This window comes from Carassius carassius, chromosome 22, assembly GCF_963082965.1.
Source record: "Carassius carassius chromosome 22, fCarCar2.1, whole genome shotgun sequence".
In the NCBI taxonomy this organism is placed as follows: domain Eukaryota; kingdom Metazoa; phylum Chordata; class Actinopteri; order Cypriniformes; family Cyprinidae; genus Carassius; species Carassius carassius.
The window spans coordinates 22,864,582-22,877,907 of record NC_081776.1 but is presented as its reverse complement, the minus strand read 5'-3'; the positions used below and the strand labels follow the sequence as shown (position 1 = coordinate 22,877,907).

The 13,326-nt window shown below is 39.8% G+C and overlaps 1 long non-coding RNA gene across 1 annotated transcript; it reads left to right on the top strand.

Moving 5' to 3' along the window:
* Positions 1-8,208: 8,208 nt before the first annotated feature.
* LOC132098480 (uncharacterized) lies at positions 8,209-12,489 on the top strand. Its single transcript, XR_009422930.1, has 3 exons — positions 8,209-8,254; positions 12,273-12,336; positions 12,462-12,489. It is a non-coding gene; the product is annotated as an uncharacterized LOC132098480 (long non-coding RNA).
* Positions 12,490-13,326: the final 837 nt, after the last annotated feature.

Here is a 13,326-nt window from a genome sequence, read left to right as displayed (position 1 = left end):
TAGCTGTGTGTAATTCTTTTTATTTCAATCTAAACTATTTACTTTCACAGGCATCAGCAAAGACCGTGTCTGTTACAATTAGGGTGTGTGCTAAACGAAAGACTAAAGAGCTGGAGGAGGATGGTGATCAAAATGAGGAGTTTACTAGAAAACGAAGGAGAATAACAGACAATATACTATATTACACAGAGAGGTAAAGTTACATATAGATGCACATTCAGGTTAGGTTACAATACACATTCACATTCAATCACGGACAAGGGAGAACTGAACAGACCGGGTATTTAAACACACAGAAGGTAATGAGGGAACTGGAGACAGGTGGGGATCAATCAATTAACTAAACAAGAACAGGAATAAGACCAAATAAGGAAACAGACAGTCCATAAACGTAACAGTTCGCCCCCTCCCAGAACGGTGCGTCCTCGCAGAGAAATGGAGTCCCGAGGCGGCGGATGGTCGATGACTAAGCAAGGTGGAGCCGGAGGGATGAGGGAGCCCGGTGGAGCAGGTGGGATGCCAGGCCACGGTGGAGACGAGGCAGCTAAGAGCCAAGGCAGAGCCGCTGGGTCGAAGGACCGAGGAGGAGTACAGGGCTCGGAGGCTGGAGGCGGAGACAGGGCCTTAACACGCCAAGGCGGAGCTGGAGACTGGCAGTCCAGCGGCGAACCATCGCGCCCAGATGGCGCGGATTGAGGGTGAGCTGCGGGACTGACTGGCACCAGCAGAGATGACGTCGAGGAACTGGCTGGTCTAGGAGGAGAAGAGAGAGGAAGGATGGGAGGAAACACAGGAGGATCAGGGCTGGACGGAACCAGCGGAAGTGGAGCAGAGGGACTGGCAGGTCTAGGAGGAGGTGGAAGAGGGAGGCTGGGAGGGCACACAGGAGACACAGGAAATTCAGAGCTGGGTGGAACCAACGGAGACACAGGAAATTCGCAGCTGGGCGGAACCAGCGGGGACACAGGAAATTCAGAGCTGGGCGGAACCAGCGGAGAAACAGAAAATTCAGGGCTGAGCGGAACCAGCGGAGAAACAGGAAATTCAGAGCTGGGCGGAACCAGCGGGGACACAGAAAATTCAGAGCTGGGCGGAACCAGCGGACAAACAGAAATTCATAGCTGGGCGGAACCAGCGGAGAAACAGAAAATTCAGGGCATACCTCCATAGACCAGTCCATAAGATCCAATAGTTGCTCCATATAATTTCCCGAGACCGCATACAGCTCACCCTCAGTCGCAGAAGTGTGGGCAGGGCGTTCCTCCACGCCCTCGATCTCCACTAAGACTCCCATGATGCACGGTGTTGCCGGCTCACACACCTGGTCAGTCGCGCTCTCGACGTCCTGCACCCTGTCGGTGATTGGCTCGGACTCTGCGGCTGCGGTGGGCTCTTAACATAAATCAATATAATCTGATTTATATTAATTTATAGTATGAGTACCTGTTGTCATACGTTGCATATCCTTTTGTTGTTGGTTTTTTTTTTTTTTGGACATAAAACCAACAATTAAAAAAAAATGAATTTGTAGCATTTTGGGAAAAAATGGATTTGTAGCATTTTGAAAAAATTAAATAAACTTTGAATGTATAATCAACAATAATATTGTTTCTTTTATCAATCATTTTTTAACATGTTCAGACTGAGCCAATAGACCATTTTAACAGGATGAATTAAATATTCACAAAATGTAAGGGTCTAGGTAAAAAAAAAAAAAAAAAAACATTTTCATGAAAACTATTAAAATGGAATTATAGCGTTTTGGAAAAGAGCTCCTCATTTGTTATTGGACATTAAAATATTTGTTGTTGGACATTGGTCTTTTGTAGAATTTTAAACCTACATATGAATGTATTTATATGATAACAGTAGGCTAACTCTAAAGGGAAGTTATTGTGTGTTGCTAATACCAGTTAAAATATAATAATTTTCTTTATTATTTATCTTAATTTTTAATTGTGATTTTAACTTTTAATGTAGTTGTTTTAATGCTTTAAAGAATGATTTTAAATTGTTATGTTCTAATGTTTTGCTATCTGTTCAGCTAACTATAAAAGGTTCAACTGTAATAAAACCAGAGAGAGACACTACATGGCTAGAAACTATACTACAGTAAGCCCATGTTAAATTTGGTTCATAGTACCAAATCATTTGACAATGGGTCAGACTAACTGAAATAAGCCTGACTTGCTTGGTAAACTGGTTTAATGAAACAGGTCTCGAGGCATTAGAAGTGATTGTATTTTCCCATTGCATCGAATTGCATTGTGTTGAATTGAAATTGGATTGCACTGCATTGTAATGGGGTGAATCTTACCGCATCAGTAGCTGCTTCATATGTATACTTTATGTATCATATCATTGGCTATGCATCAAGATGCATATCGCATCTGCCTCAGTTATGGAGATGCACCTTCCTACTTCCCTGATATACTTACCTGTCCACTGTTCCAACACTGCCAGTTAATGAGGTGTGTGCTCCATTCTCCATTCCTGCCATTCACTCCACCAGCACATGTAAGAGGGACATTTCAGTTATCCCTGCATTCACCATCATTGTTTGTTTTTATTTCAGATACTCACCTGTCTGGCTGTGTGTCCCAATCAAGTTTGTTTGGAGTCACTTACATCTCTCTTAAATTTGTTAATTCTGACAATTATTGTAGCTTTTTCAAGAAGGCTTCTCTAATTAAGTATTTATTGAGTTGAAAGCCAGCAGCTTCTAGTCACTATTAGACCGCTTCAAGTGCTTTTTCATGCATAGACCATGGATGTCCATGGATGATAATGTCGTAGAGGTAATTTTCAACCCCTGACAACCGAACAACAGAGTACACAAAATTTATTTATTATTATTATTTTACAGTAGGAGTTGTTTATGAACATTAAGCCAAATCTTTCTTTAAGTTTATATTGTGAGGGGATCTTATAGGCCTGGTTTAGTACAGCCAATACATTTAAGACGTATTAGATGGCTGTTGAAGATGAAGGTCATGGTAATATGATACAAAGATTTGTCATATACTGTATGTAATATTTTCACTGTATGTTTTATTACCTTAGTGCCATTCATAACAGGCCTGTTGATATGTGTCTTGATTCAAAATGGTGAAAATATTAATTCTTTCAGTTCCAAATGAAAGTAATGTTGCTGGTTTTCATAAAAAGTTAATAATAAACATCCATGGTCATTCAATTATATAATGGACTCAAAGCAATCTTGCAGCTGGGAGCTCTGCGGGACTACATCATTGTAGTTCCTCTTGAGGAGGTTTCAAGCTTGTTCTAGTCTGAGAACTAAATGATATGACCAGCTACTTTCTGTGTTCAAACTGAATCATAGAGGACTGTCTTTCAGTCTCTAGCAGTTGTATTTTTTCACGTAATCATGTTTTGGTGCTTTCACTGTGACTGAGAGTTTAAATTGAAATAATGCGCATAAAACTAATCAGAAAATTGAACTGCACATCTGTCATACTACAGCTCTGGCCAAAGTCAATATTTTTACACAGCCGTATAGCTGGGTCTAGTGAAATCCTGATTGATCAAAAATTTACTGGTAACCCCAATGATTGACATCACTTTGGTGTTTTGTTAAAATCTGCTTTGTAGCATTTTTGTCTTGAATCCAAAAGTATTTAAACAGAGTAGAACAAACTGTACTTCTGATGAGATCCATGCCATTAGTTACAAGGAAGGTTTGTGTTCTTTTACCTCCTTAAAACTGTTGCCAAACCTGTTGCTGGGGGTGGGGTTAATCTCCATTAAATTATGTTTTAATAACCAATTTTGGGAGGAGCACATTCAGATAATCAACTATTTCAGCATAGGTGAAGCTCATTCAGGTAATTAAATACTTACCACAATAAATATGTAAATACAGCCAATTTACCTATGTCCCACAACAGTTTTTCTTGAATCCCTCCTCCACCCCAACTCCACACTCCAAACTATTCTTATTCCAGCTTGGGAATAGGGGAGTTCTCTGGGTTCTCTGAGACCTCCCCTTGGACAGTGCGCCAAATATGCTTACTATTTGGTCAATCTGATTATATGTAAGAGTGAACATGTGAAATACAACAATAAACATTTGCCTCTTATCTGTCAATGCTGAATACTTACATTTGTGAATAAAATATGTACATCAAAAGATTACGTGGGAGAGATATGTATTTTTCTTAAGATTAATTCCTTTAGCACCAGTACTTAAATCATGCAGCACAGAGAGAACACAGCACGTCCCTTGATTTAGAACAGATGTAAAAACATGGGTATTTTTTCATGCTTTATGCATTTTAAGAAACCAGGGGCGGCATGTCCGAGTGGCAAAGTATGGCAGTCACCATACCCTAGCCCAGTCAGGTGTGCTTTGTAAAATCCAAAATCTCTATTATATTTCGTTATCGTTTTAAATCATGGCTATTAGTCTTCCAACCTCATAACTTCATCCCGCCTCGAAGCAGAAAATCACAAAAACAAAACACAGATCTCCGTCATTCATTGGTCAGAAACTTTGTCATGTCCAGTTGAGCTTGATTTTTATAACATGTTAAGAGCAAGTGTCTGATAAATCCACATACCAACTCTGACGATCCAGTGTTCAACTTTGTAAATAAAATTTATATTTTTTCCCTCCAGTGCATAGTATTTATGCTACTTCCATACCCTATGGTTTTGTGAAACGTAGCCACTGTAAGGAACTTTTGTTAAGTGTTAAAGTAACCTTCTGATTTTACTCCACAACATACTTCATGATAAGGAACATGACCTCAAATACTCAACAATAGATGTTTTTTTGTTTTTTATTAGAGGTTTTACAGGTTAGTATAGTTTTGCAGGAAGTCTTCTCTTATTAGCCTCTTATTACACTTAGTGAGTGGCTAGTGAATATTTAATGCTTTCTGATTTAGATAGAACTCATTAATACTTGTTGGTCATTTAACGTGTGAATGCAGTTCTACAGTTCTTAAAGAAAACACCTGTCTGATTACAAAAGAACATACAGTAGAGCCAGGCCCTAGTAAATGCGTTCTATTACCGCAGCTGCAGTCGTTTGAATGATTACTATTCAATTGATGTAATTCCACTAAGGACAGAATGTTGTTCTTCTTGTCTGACAATAGTGTTCGTTTCTGTAATATAGGGGATGTGTAGAACAGAGGGTGTATTTAATGGGATGCAGCTAGCTTAGTCATTCAAGATGGTGTTTAAAGCACCATCAGAATGTTATTTGGCATTTATGAACAACAGAATACCCAGAATGATACACAGAATATTGTTTTACAATATAAGTTGGCCTACAAATGTTAAGAGAGAAGACAACTCATTCCTTGACTCATACTTATATTTGTTACGTTAATGAACTTTCTGTTTCCTTATTTGGTATTTTTCCTGTTCTTGTTTTGTTAATTGATTATTCCCCACCTGTCTCCAGTTTCCTCATTACCTCCTGTGTGTTTAAATACCCAGTCTGTTCAGTTCTTCCTCTTCTGTGAGTATTGTAATGCTGTTATTGTAACTTAACCTATTGATGTTAATGTTGTATATAGTCTGTCATTCTCCTTTGATATTCAGTAAACTCCTCATTTTGATCAAGATCCTCCTCAAGCTCTTTATTCCAACACTAGCAAACACCCCAGTTGTAACAGAATCACCGACCAAAACAGTTTAGTTAGCGGCATTTTTCTTTCTTTTTGGTTTTTGTTTTTCTTCCCTCTCCCGGAATGGCAATTCCAGCAGTCCAACTCCTGTGCCTGGAGCAACTGGACCGTTCGCTGGAGGACCATACCAGGGACTTTCTAGATCTGGCGTGCCTTACCCATTTCCCCGACCGGTGTAAGCCACGCCTAACAGCGAACGGTCCCCGAGAGGATTTTGCTGCTTTCGTGGAGTGGGTGCTGGAGAAAAATGGATCTTCATGGACCATCTCTCATCTCTTTAATAATAAAATAAACACAAAACACCACCACAGCCCCTCGTGGACGACTGTCGCGTTCAAACAAAAACCAAACACAAAATAAATCCCCGGACTGGTCCTCTCTCGTCCTTCACGGTCGTCGTTCCTCTTTTGTATCCTTCCAATCTCCTCCGTTGGACTCGAGACCGGTGAGTCGAGCAGGTGTCGCTCATTTCCAATCACTCCACTGGCCTCACTCCATTCCCATGGCTTTCGGCCCCACCCCACTCGCCACAATCGCCTTTCCTTATAATGTGCTAATAGACCAATTATGGGTTTGTAAACATTCAGGATGCATGCGCATCATGGTTGCAGAAAACCCAGGAGCAAATAGCCTTTACGGATAGAGAATTACATGGATGCAGTTTAAAAAGATTGCCCATTATATTGATTAAAGTTCATTTTCAAAATTTTCTCTGCATATTACAACAGCTTGTCACTCAGTGATGAGCACTGTTATTCAATTAAATTGATGTTAGATAGTGGGTTAGTAACAGGGATGAAATTTTTTTGTGTGCAGAGATCTAGTGGCAGAAAATGACAATAACAAAATATTCAACTGGAATAAAATAATAATAATTTTAAAAAAGTACATTTGATTTTATATTTCAAAATTCTGACTTTATTCTTGCAGTTCCGAGATTATATCTCACAATTCTAATAAGGAAAAACAACTCGTCATTCTCTCTTTTCCCCTCAGCTCTTCAGTTTTTTTTTCTTCTCAGAATTGACAAACTATTTTTGAGTTAAGTCAAGATATAAAGTCTGAATTTGGATATATAAACTTGCGTTTGTGAGGAAAAAAGTCAGAATTGTGAGATTAAAGAAATAAATGTTAATAGTAAGGTTTGTAGGGCTAATACGATACATCATTGAACAGTAATGTGAATATTAAGTTGTCGCTTTGGATAAAAACGTCTGCTAAATGATTAAATGTAAATGTAAAATGTAGACCTATTGTTTAAAATCAAATGTATGCTTTAAAAGTAGAGTAATCACAGCAGTTTTCATCCAAAATATGTCCCTAAAATGGTAGCGTTTAGCTTCAAATGGCGTCTTTGATGGCAGTATTCTATAAAAATGATTTGCATTCCGATCTTGACACCAAAAGGCACAAAAATATATATATATTTTACCCATTTACCTCCACTTGTTCCCAGTGTTTTTCAGCAAGCACTATGCGCACGCAGCTGCAAGTAACGTAAATGTGACATCTACTCTGAATTGGTCTATTAACGAGTTTTTACGATGAATGCGCTTAAAGTTTACTGTCTCTCAGAGAGCGGCTCGGAAGAGAGGGGCGGGATGAGCAGAGCTCATTTGCATTTAAAGTGGAATGCAATAAAACAGCGTGCTGTAGACAGAGCTGTTTTTGACAGGGTAAAAAACGGTGTGGTTTTACACTACCATTGAGAAATTTTAACCAAACTATGTTAAAAAATCATATCAATTTGTAGAAAATGGGCATCCGATGACCTTTTAAGGAACAAATGTTCTGCTTGCACTTGCCTTCCACCCATTTTACATGCATCCCTACTCTTTGCAGGGTCTCTCCAGTGTTTTCTTTTTTTTGACACTATAGTTTATGTTGGATCAGTCTTTTTCTGGCCTATTACCTACTTTGGGGGCCCCAAGCAGGATCTGATATTCCAGACAACACAGCTCCCAGGGTCTCTGAGGCTTCCACCATGTTAAGGGGCTGATCCAAGATAGGGCTTATTTTGCACACCACATGAACCAAGGGGACTGGTAAATTAATGTGGATGACACCAACAATAAATGAATGACTATAATCTAAAATCTATAATCTGGCTTGTGATGCACCCTGGAATCATAACCACAGAAGGGTTGTGACGTTGAGGAAATTTTCCCATCGACGTGTGACAACACTGGTAATACAAAAAATACATCATGCTATGGACCCAATATAAAATAACAAATAAAAAGTTTAATCATAAAAAACCCCCTGAAAATCAGCAAACACTGTGGAACCAAATAAATAAGAAACATAAAATGTTTAATAGCAAAACAAACAAAAGCTTGGAGGCACAGCCTACACCATTATGTCAAATAAAATAAATAAATGACACAAATTTTAAATAAAGCAAAAATCTGCAAACACTGTGGATCCAAATACATAAAGAATAAATATTAAAAATTATTATTATTATTTTTTAAGCAGATAAACTGTAAAAGTCAACACTTCAAAATCAAAAATATCACTAAACTGGTGTTTTTGAAAAAAATTTTTTACTAAATCTTCCACCATCATCAAGTCTTTCTCATCTCACACTTCTTGTCAGTAAACTTGACTCCGTTTCCGCGTGTGTTAAATTAAATCTGACTCCTGCTGCTGCTCTGTGATATAATTGTTGTCCGGCATGTTGTATTGCGCAGCTGTGTTCTGTCATGGTTTCGGTTTCCTTTCTCAAAAGGACCTTCTGTTTGCTAATTTACGTAGAAGAGAGACTTTATGTTCACTGATTGTGTGCTGGCTCATCGGCTGCATTTTTGTTATTTATCTGAAGACTATTTTTTTTGCATCGCTACTCTTTATTAAAAGGTCTTGATTTGCATTTTCGCTTTTGGGTCCTCATCTCTCCACACTACAGAATAATCTGGCCAACCTATGAACCCAGCGAGTGCAAGCACGATTCAGACTGCTGTTGAGCTGCAAGGAGCCATGCTCGGAAGACATGACACAGAGCTAGCCACTGCTCGGCACGCGGTAGATTCCCTGGCCGCCCAGCTCTGCTCTCTTGTCTGCTCAAGTTCACCAGCTCAAGAAGGGTTATCCTGCTTCCAGGGGGTTGGAATCCCCAGAGCCCAGAGTCAACAACCCTCCATGCTACGCCGGTGAGCCTTCACAGTGTCGGTCGTTTCTCACCCAATGTGAGCTTTGTCTTCTCTCTCCAACCAGTGACCTATGCTAGAGAACGAGCACGGGTCCCCTACGTCATCTCACTTCTAACAGGACGTGCCCCAAGTGGGGAATCGCTGCATGGGAGGCTGAGGTCGAGAAACCTCACTCGCTTTGACTCCTTTAAGGAAGGGATGATTTGGGTATTTGACCATTCGGCTCGTGGAGAAGAAGCATCTCGCATCCTGTCCACTCTCCGTCAGGGGAGACGCTCAGTTGTTGATTACTCCATTGAGTTTCGCACCCTCTCGACCACTTGTGGATGGAATGAGCCGGTGCCTGTGGCACATTTCCTTGAGGGACTCAGTTCCAGCATTAAGGACGAAGTCATCGCCCATGATCTGCCCACTCGTCTCGATCCCCTTATTGAAGTGTCCATACGAGTAGAAAAGAGATTTGATCTCTGTCGCCGTTTCAGGGTCGTGGACTTCTACACTAATTCAGCTGCCGCATCCATCTCTCCTCCCCAAACTACTCACCCAGATCCAGAGCGCATGCAGATAGGTGGACAGCACATTTCCGCCAAGAAAAAGGAACTTTGTATCACTTACCGTATCTGCATGTATTGTGGCGCAGCCAATCACTTTGTGTCAACATGTCCAGTAAAAGCAAGCGCTCGTCAGTAGGTGAGGGATTACTGGCGAGCGCTACTTCTATCTCTCCGTCAGTTGTGCACCATCATTCCTGTAATCCTGCAGTGGCCTGGTTCGTCAGTTTCTTGTAATGCCTTAATAGATTGGGGCTGAGGGGAATTTCCTAGACGAGTTTTGGGCCCGCAAGCAAGGTATTCCATTGAAGAAGCGTGAGGAGGCCACTCCTCTTGTTGCCCTAGATGGTAGCTCCCTACCCAGGGTTCATCTTCAGTCTGCTCCCTTATCTCTCACTGTCTCTGGTAATCACCACAAGACCCTTTCCTTTTTAGTTTTTTGTTCCCCCTTTGCTCCAATAGTTTTAGGACACCCCTGGTTAGTCAAACATAACCTATTAACTGGTCTAGTAATAACATCCTCTCTTGGAACCTGTCTTGTCATGTCGAATGTTTATTGTCTGCTAATCTCCCTGTTTCCTCTGGTTCTGTGTTTCAGGAGGAGCCGGGCAATTTGACCGGGGTGCCGGAGGAATATCATGATTTGAGGGCGGTTTTCAGTCGTTCACGTGCCACTTCTCTCCAACCTCACCGCTCTTACGATTGTAGTATCGAACTTCTTCCTGGGACCACGCCCCCTCACAGTAGATTGTTCTCCCGAACGTAAAGCATTAGTGGAATATCTGTCCGAGTCCCTTAACGCCGGACCATTGCCCCCTCCTCCTCACCAGCTGGTGCGGGATTTTTCTTTGTAAAGAAGAAAGACGGGTCTTTGCGTCCCTGTATCGACTATCGTGGGCTTAATGACGTGACTGTTAAGAATCGCTACCCCTTACCGCCCATGTCATCCGCCTTTGATTTGCTACAAAGGTTTTCACCAAATTGGATCTTCGTAATGCATACCATCTCATTCGTATTAAGGAAGGGGATGAATGGAAGACTGCGTTTAATACACCGTTAGGTCACTTCGAATATCGGGTTCTTCCATTCGGACTCGTAAACGCTCCGGCCGTATTCCAAACGTTTTCCAAACAAAAATGCCACCAGTTTTTAGTTGACTCGGAGGGTTATGGTCCTGAAAGAAGTTGGATCCGCCAGGGGGCTGTCATGGTTTCGGTTTCCCTTCACCCCCGCACATACCCCAACCCCCCCCCGCTGGTCATCTTGATACACCCACATGCCTCTTCAGCTGTTTCTCATTATCTCTTCTCTGTCACACTAATAGATTCACACCTGTTCTCTCTTTTCCCTAATCATCTTTGCTATTTATAGTTCCCCATTTTCTTTTCTCTTTGCCAGATTATTTTGTTTGTTATTGATGCAAGAAGCTACACTTTCATCCTATTCCTGTCATGTCATGTCATGTCCTATCCTGCCTGTTAATCTCCAGTCTCAGGTCAGATCAAACTGTGCTCTGGATTTACCTGTTGCTCTGCTCTCTGTTCAGTCCTGCTGGTGCTGACGAGTCTTCGGAACAGTCTCCTCTCCAGCCATCTGACGTAGTCTCATTAGAGAGAAAGGAGTTCAGTGAATGCCTTACCCTGCACGCTGCCCGTGAGCTGATCCATTTTCTAAGAAGGACCTTCTGTTTGCTGATTTACGTAGAAGAGAGACTTTGTTCACTGTTTGTGTGCCGGCTCATCGGCTGCTTTTTTTTATTTATCTGAAGACTAGTTTTTTTGTTGCATCGCTACTCTCTATTAAAAGGTCTTCATTTGCATTTTCGCTTTTGGTTCCTCATATCTCCACACTACATGTTCATTATTTAATTGTAGTGTCTGTTCTCTAAATTAACTAAATTATTTTTTTTTTTACTATAAAAAGACGGTGGGGACAGTGCCATGGTGAGCAAGTGACGTAACTGGTGTTGCGACTTAACACCGATAACAACATCAACACCTTCTATCGCAAATCTATTCAAGAATATTCAAGCTTAAACCACACCATGTTGGTTTGTTTGATCAGAGGAAACTCTGCCCCCCAACTGAGCCTAGTTTTTTTTACGTTTTTTTTTACAGAGCTGTTTTATAATTTCATTTAAAGTTAAATAAAAAATTAATTTAAAAGTTATTTAATTTTTTAGTGATCTTTACACAGTTATTGAAATAAACTGAATCAACACTGAACTGAACTCAGCTGAACAATGAGAGTATTTTCTTTTTAGAGCTGCTTTAAAGCAGAATTAATCTCTGATTGCATCATTGAATCATGTCTTTCCTGTTTATTCCTGTATAGCCACTTTGAAACAAACTGCATTGTAAAACAGGTGACTAAAGGTGACAGTTATTAAATGACAAACAAATAGGTGTGGAAAGGAAAAACTGGTTTTAAGGTATTGTTGACTGATACTTTTAGCTTCAGTCATGGTCTGCCCACATGTATAAATAAAGGTGCTGATCAGATTCTGACACGGCATCACTGTATTCTGGTTAAGCTGTTGAAGAAAGAATCTCAAGTTTGCTCTGCACTGCATTTTTTTCACTGGTAATATAAATAACTTTTTTGTTATTCATCCCATCTGCTTTTAATGTATTTTTCAAAAATAGTAATTATCTGTGTGTAAATACACAAATGCTTGTTCCAGAGATTGTATTTGCACTTTTAGCAAAAATGTATGTGTACATTAATGTTTTGTGTACATTAATGTTTTAAGTTCATTAATAATATCTATTCTATAATATGTTTGCTCCTTTATTGAATTTTATCTTTTATTGTAACGTTTATTTATAATATTAATACATGTGTGTGTGTGTGTGTGTGTGTGTGTGTGTGTGTGTGTGTGTGTACTTATAAATGTGCAGGTGCAGGAGGTGAAGTTTCTCATAATGAGGCATTTAATCTCATTGTGCATGTCTCTACTGCTGCTTAATAATGGTGAGGGATTTAAAGCGCTAGCAAAACAGAATTGTGACCAAGAATCTGACATTAGTGACACATTTAAATAACTAACTATTCTTTCCAGTTATTAAAGCATAATGTGTGTATTCTGTATTTGACAGGTGAAATAATCAATGGGCAAAAACAAGGTAAGTTTTCCACTATATCATTAATTATTAAAATCAATAATCTTCCTCCAGTGTTTGTAACTGCACACCACTAGTAATTCCTAGAAACTTCTTATACTTATCGCTCCCAGTGTGTGTTCAGTCAATTCAAATTTCAGTTTTACCACAGATGGTAATCAGGCAGATACAGGCACATTCAACATAAAACATACTCACACATATAAAAACTGTTAAAAAATAAAACAAATAAAGAAAAAGACGATCGCTAAGTTCCGCCTCCATCTGACAGGTGCGTCAGAGCGCGCGTCACAAGCCATCATGAGAGAGTGCCAGAATTCAAATAAACAATCTTTCGCGTTTCTTTCACTTTTTTCTTGTGGTTCGTCTCATTCTGTTTGTGCCACTGTACACTGCAAAACCATGTAGATTTTTTTTTACCACCAAGATGCAGTTTCTGACTGTGATTTATTCCATAACGGGCACAAACAATACTCTCCCTGAAGAACTGAAACGTAAACAAAGGAATTATGATCCATATTGCGACGTTATTGCTTCGTTGGACTAAACGTGCTCCATGAGATGTCGTTCAGTGGACCCTTACCTTCCTAATTAAAACAGGATTTACAGCTGTGGATGTGTTTATGACTCGTTATTACGACGAATCTGGTATGTTCTGTGTTTTTATTCTTCATGTTTTGATATGTACTGCTTACACAATTCTAGCAAATAGTCTTTATAAACTTTTCATTAAAAAACAGTAATCTGTCGTCGATGCTTGAGGCTTAGATCTTTATAATGATATATAGTTTTTCAAGATTAAATTTGTCCCGTTTCATTTAATCTATTCATAATATTGACA